This window comes from Telmatherina bonti (assembly GCF_933228915.1).
Source record: "Telmatherina bonti genome assembly, chromosome: 18".
NCBI classification, from domain to species: domain Eukaryota; kingdom Metazoa; phylum Chordata; class Actinopteri; order Atheriniformes; family Telmatherinidae; genus Telmatherina; species Telmatherina bonti.
Genome location: NC_136616.1, coordinates 32,225,966 through 32,233,030, shown reverse-complemented (window position 1 = coordinate 32,233,030; position 7,065 = coordinate 32,225,966).

Here is a 7,065-nt window from a genome sequence, read left to right as displayed (position 1 = left end):
AAGTCATTTGTTTCACAATGCTGACAGAGTGGGAGACGTGTAGAGTCAAAGAGACAAAGAGGTGGAGAGGAAGTGAAAGAATGACGTGAATCAAACCACAGGGCATCCGTCTGCGAATGAATCCAGGAAGAACACACACACAGTAAAGCTCATCATGTAGCAACAAACTCGTGGTTGTCGGACGCAAATGGGTCTTTTTTTTAACATGACTAACCAACAAAGTTGACTGATAAAAACATAGTAATGAGAAAAAGAAAGTATGTCCTCTTTTAGGTTACAGGTTTGGTTCACGTGACGACACAACGATAGGAGAGAAAGCTGATTGGAAAACACCAAACTCGTCAACCACTGTACCAGGTCCATCTTGGTAGTATCATTAGCTCGGACCCCATTTACCTTCTGAACTTCCTTAATTCTTGGTGTCAGAGATTCAACAAGGTGTCGAAACATTCCTCAGAGATTCGGCTCCATGTTGACATGAAGCATCACACAGTTGCTGCACATCCATGGTGAGAATCTCCCATTCCACCCATAGACTGTATATAAAGAGATTGACGGAGTTTCCGTGACGTCACCCGTAGGTTTCTGAAGAGCTGAATCGAAGCTCGGTGGGCGGTTCCTACCATCGCCATCTTGGCAGCGTCATGTGCGTTGTCTCACCCGGAAAATACAAATATGGACAAAGAGGTGGAGCTGAGAGGGGGGCTGCAAGCGTCATGGTGGATGATTGACATTAAGCGAACTCCGAGCTGCCTGTAGCTAAGAGCTAACCGAGCTAACCCGTGGATAATAGTAAACTAACCAGCTAACGGGGGTAAGCAGGCTAAAGCTAAGTCACATTGTTAACCGGCTAAAAACCGCGGTTGTTCTACATTCTTCTGACTTGAAGCCGGAGATTGGTACCTGTCAATCAAAAAGACACGCCCCTAAATTTGCTGAACTTCGAGATTAAATTACTTTTAAACGGGTGAGTTAGAAAAATATTCACTCCCCACCCAGGTAAACTTGACCTATTAAACCTAAAATGGATTTTTGAACCAGGCTGTAAACATGTTTATTTCTGCTGTGAAGTTGGTCTTTTTAACATGGGAGTCTATGGGGATTTGCTCTGTTTTGCAGCCCCTAGTGGATGAAGGGGGAACTGCAGTTTGATGCACTTCAGCAAAGGCTTCACTTAACTGCCAGAGGTTGCCGCTTGGTTCCACAACGTCCCAAAGCTGCTCTGCTGGATGTAGATCAGGTGACTGTGGAGGCCGTTGGAGGACAGTGAACTCATCGTCATGGTGGAGATGATGTGAGCTTTGTGACATGGTGCATCATCCTGCTGGAAGTTTCCATCAGAAGATGCTACACTGTGCTCAGAAAGGAATGGACATGGTCAGCAGCAACACTCAGGTAGGCTGTGGAGGTTTAACCATGTCATGGTGGTACTGAGAAGCCCAAAGTGGACCACCAGCAGCAGCCTGAAGCATTGATCCAATCCGGATGGATCCATGTTGTCATGTTTCCATCAGTTTCCTGACCAGCCTGTCTGGTACCAACAAACATGACACATTCATTCACTTAAATCTTCTTTCTTAAATGTTATTCTTATCTTCAGTTTGCCTTCAGCAAGTCTTCTTCACCTGACCAAGGGACAGTCCACATGGCGCTGAAATGCAGTAAAACCGCAGAAGTATTTCAACAATCCGCCCTTTCATCCACACGAAACCGATCACGTCTGAAAGCTTGCTTGAAGGCTCTACCGTGTTTCGTCAGGACAGTATAACTGAACAACTGGAGGATGTGACCACAATGTGACAAACACGCACCAAACACAACAGCAATATTGGTGACCAAATGCATTGTGGTGTTGCTCCGGACCACCCTGCTTGTTTTCAGCTTTTACAGCAGAGGGCTACGCTACTGTGCCATCAACGTATGGAAACAATGGATGTCAGATGTAACATGAATGTTATATGAACCACCTGCAACACGCAGTGAGCCTTTATCTATGCACATGCTACATCTTGTTAAGCTTTGGAGTATCGTTCCAGCGCCTCCTACAGCCTTGTAGAAGGTAATACAGGAGTTTTATGGGGATAGTGAACCCTTTTTCTAGGTTTCACCACCATTTTCACATCTGAACCAGCTTTGGCGCCATGTAGACATTACCTAAATGCAGTGAGTTGCTGCCATGTGCTTGTCTGACATAGATATCTGTGGTAACAAAGAGTTGTACTTCATGAAATGTATATATCGTGTACATTTACCTGAGTCTGAATATTTCTAAAAAAGATGGAAGTATCTTCACAATTGCCATCAGTAAACCAACTAGAAGCTGTGAATCTTACAATCAAAAAAGACATTTGTGACTTTTTGTTTGGAAATCATATATTTCTAAAACTTAGATGACATCAGTGGTATTGCAATTTCTGCACTGGTCCAGCAGCTAAAACCTGACTTTCTCCAGGATTTATATGCAGAATATATAATCATCCATCCATCCACCAACAGTTCCATCCATCCATCCACCAATCATTCCATCCATCCACCAACAGTTCCATTCATCCATCCACCAACAGTTCCATCCATCCATCCATCCATCCACCAATCATTCCACCCATCCATCCATCCATAGACCATTCCATCCACCCATTCATCCATACATCATATCCATTCGCACATCCATCCATCCATCCACCAACCATTCTACCATCCATGCATCCATCCATTCATCCATCCATCCACCAACCATTCTACCATCCATTCATCCATCCATATATATTTATCCACTAACTGTTCCACCATCCATCCATCCATCAATCCATCTAATCATTCCATCTATTTTATCCATCCATCCATTCATCCATCTATCCAGTATATCTGCTCATTCCAATACTGGATCATGAAATATGATGTTATGTTTATTCCGGCAGACATTCCTACCATATTCCCTGTTCTGTTGCATTTAACCCATAAGAACCCAGTGTGACACATGTAAAACATACAGTTTCAGAGACATTTTGCATCACTTTATGGTATCAGCTTTGCTCAAAATCTGGTGGAATACAATCGGATTTTTGTCTTCTGACCCTTAGTGGACATCAGAAAGCAGGAGATTACACTATAAAGGTTTTGACATATCACATGGTAATACATGGTGAATATCTCAAATAAAAGGGTACTTCTTTATCTTACATTTTGCTAAAAGGATAAATAAAGACTTCATATTTTTTTTAAATTATTTATCTTAACATTTTTCAGTGGTTGGTTCTTTATTGGTTAACGAGACGACAAAAGGAAGTTGAACGATGGTGGTGCACAAACTGGGAAATTTGAGACCACTGTTATGACCTTCAAGTACTTGTTCTTTACACAGTTTCCTTCCTGCTGCCTTCAAGTAACGTTACAGTTTTATGGCACTTTGGACTCAGTCAATGTTACCTTCATCTAACTAAACACTGAAATGGTTTTCAACTCTCCTGCTGCTTCCTTTTGCATTCACTCACTTTTTCTAACAGAAAAAAACAAGTACAAAATGTACAGAACAAGTGAATGTTAGGTGTTAAAACTGACATAGTTAAGCATTACAACATATTTGTGCTTTCATCAATAACTAACCTTAATCAAACAGCTGCTCTACAGCTCACCCTTTCATAATGCTTTGCATCAAGACTTAAATATCAGCATCTAGTCAAGGAAATGTGCTGAAAGGCATTCTGGAAAGTATAAAACTAACATTTCTGGCTATTTATTTATTTATTATTCTACATTAAGTTACAGTGGTGGCTTAATATTGACTGTGATGGACAGTTAGGTTTAAGAACTGGTGAAGTATATGTGCCATGCAAGTATATATATATATACCTTCTAGAAAAGGTCCCAGATTTCCGTACAGCCACTAAAAATTGCACAAAGATAAATGTCAACATTGTTTAGGAACATAACTTTCACTTTCCTTGTTATGAGCAGGCGCAAACATCTGCGAACTTCAGTGAATTTTGTCACATCCGGCTTCTTCTTAGTGACTTGGAAGGGTTGCTAAAATGGATCTCCACTGGATTTTCAGCCTCAATCCTCAACAATTTGTCTTTAGTTTTAGAAGAAATTACTGTAAATATGCTGAAATATTGTGTTGCGATTTGCTGCCATAAAGATAATTACTCTGGATTACAGATAAGGAGGGATCATTTTCACAGCGCAAAAGAGACACAAAAACCCAGAAAGACGTGATCACAGTTAGCGGCTATCAGGAATGTTAATTGTAATGGTACATGTTGCAGTTCCTGGAAATACTGAACAATTTGTCCGAATTTGTCCTTTTATTACTGATGAATCACATCTCTGATCCAAAAACGACAACCATTACCAATAACGTGACGATGACATACACTAACGAAGCCTCCTGTAAAGTAATGATGTCCTTCATGTCTTGATAATTGCAGATTCCCAACAAGCAAAACAAAGACACAACAACGTTGTAATAATCCAGTTACAAACAGTTTCCATTTTGCATTAAATGATGATTAAATCAAATAAATAACAAGATCGAGACACTAAAGAAACGTCAGTTGTGACGGTTCATCTAACCAGGTCTTGGTGGGGGGATGATGAGAGCATTGGTTCAGTCCTACTGCCACTAGATTTGACACTGAGATCACTATAATTGTAGGAAATTATAGATCATTTTATATCAAAAACAAAAGGACAGATTTTCTAAGAACAACTTCAACACGGACGCTGGAAGTGAAGGCTGAACATGCATTACAATAAACATGAAATCAGTAATATGATCACTGGGATTACTGAGCACTGCTGGTCCAAAAGTCATGGAAGGAAAGGATGGAAGTCTTTAGGTCCATTTGTGCTCTCTACGTGAACATAGACATCAGTTTCAAATGTTTTATCATAGACCGTGTTTAAAAGATGGACAGAGCCTCTGTGACGTCACCCGTAGGTTTCTAAAGAGCTGAATTGAAGCTCAATAAGCGGTTCCTACTTTCGCCATCTTGGCAAAGTTACACGTGTTGTCTCTCCTAGTAAATACAAAAATGGGCACAAAGGTAGAGCTGAGAGGGGGGTTGTGAACGTCAGGGTGGATGATTGACATCTAGCTATTTCCGACCTGCCTATACCTAAAAGCTAACCAAGCTAACCCTAAGCTAAAAGGAGCTAACCAGCTAACGGAGGTAAGTAGACTAAAGCTAAATCATCAAATGTATCACAATCAAATGTGCTTTTAATAAATTTTGCCTTCTTGCAGCAGGATATCAGGTACCTGTCAATCAAAAGGACACGCCCCAGAAAATGCCAAATTTTAAGATTAAATTTCTTTTAAACGGGCGAGTTAAAAAAAAATTTACTCCCCCCCAGTTGTCATGAAGGTAAACCTGACCTATTAAACTGAAAATTGATTTTTTTTTAACCAGGCTGTAAACATGTTTATTTCTGCTGTGAAGTTGGTCTTTTTATCATGGGAGTCTATGGAGATTTGCTCTGTTTTGCAGCCCCTAGCGGATGAAGGGGGAACTGCAGCTTTATGCACTTCCACATAGGCTTCACTTTTCAATAACCCCCCGGTTGCTGCCTGGAGAATGGGGCGGGGCTAGATGTAAGGCGGGGTTTGACGTCCAATAGGCGGAGTTGGATGTCAAATGGCCGTGGGGTTAGTGTTAGGTTAAGGGTTAGAGTTAGGGTAATTCAATCAAAGTGTCCAATATCCAGCCCCATCTCAATCTCCAGGCTGCAGCTAAGATCCTTTCTCACTTTTAGCCGTCCTCATACTTTTATGCATCTTTCAAGTTGCCGTAGTTGCTAAATCAGTTCATCCAATAGAGGGCAGTAGTGAGTTCAGCCTCTCTCTGGTTTGTTCCTTTATGCCCCTGCGATTTTTGGTGATAACTGATGCAGGACAGGCGGACCAAACCGTCTGCCCCCATGTAGCCATCTTTTGCAACAAGCATAAAGGGGCCTTTAAAAAAAAAAAAAAAAAAAAAAAAGGTTAATTTTAATAGTTACTGAAAGTTGAGATGTGAACCAGTGATGTAGTTCGTAAAAGTCTGTTTAGACTGCTTACATTTCCTCATAGTACTGATGATATGATCCAAAGATGATTAAACATGTTTTTTAAAGCCTTTTCAAGCTTCAAAGAAGTTTGTGTGTTTTGCATAATTTGATTTATTTATAAAAATTTATTCGTATTTTATTTATTTTTCCACAAATCTTCCTATATTTAAGGAATTGTTTGTCTTGTTCCATCACTGGCTGCGCAGTGGTTAATTTAATGGCTTTTAATAACTATTTTATATCTTGTGTTGTTAATGATACGTTTACATTTAGATAACCAGTCCTTCGTGGGGCGTGGTGCAGCTGTATGTATTAATATGCATGGTTGTTATTGTTGTTTAAGAGCAGCATCTGGGCAGTGAGCTGCAGGGCAGATGTCACACCAGCACATGTGTTTATGTGGGTGGAAGGCGAACAAATCAGAGGTCACCCATTAGAATAAACTAGACTACGCCACTGGTTTCAGTGTCTACAGTCAGTGAAGAAACTGATCCTCCAAGAACAGAAGTGAAACTGCTGACTGCTACGAAAAGCATAGATAGAAAATGTGAAGTAAAACAGACTAAAAGAAAAAGGATGAAACAGCAGGAAAGTGAATCTGAGGAAGATTTAGCAGCAGCATGTTAAAATGTTAAAATACATTCCCAGCCACTCATACCGGTAACTGCTGCATGTAACATGGAAATGGTGTTCATTTGGTTCAGAAGGGTCCAATTATCGGCATTTACCAAGCCCTCCTCCGCCGAACATAACCACTTAATAACAAACCAACTTGTCCTCAAAAGGCATCTGCGCATGCCCAGAAAAGGAATACTTTCCATTGTTATCAGGACTTATTTGAATGCTGAAATGATGTCACAGCCTGCTGACTTCATACACTCACACATTTCTTTTGCATTAGTGCTGTACGAGGAAGTGTCTGTGTGTGTGGGGGGATCTATATCATGCGTGTCTTGCCCCCCCCTTGCCTTCATTTCCTTGACAGACATGCGGGACAAATGTCCGGTGAAGAGCTGA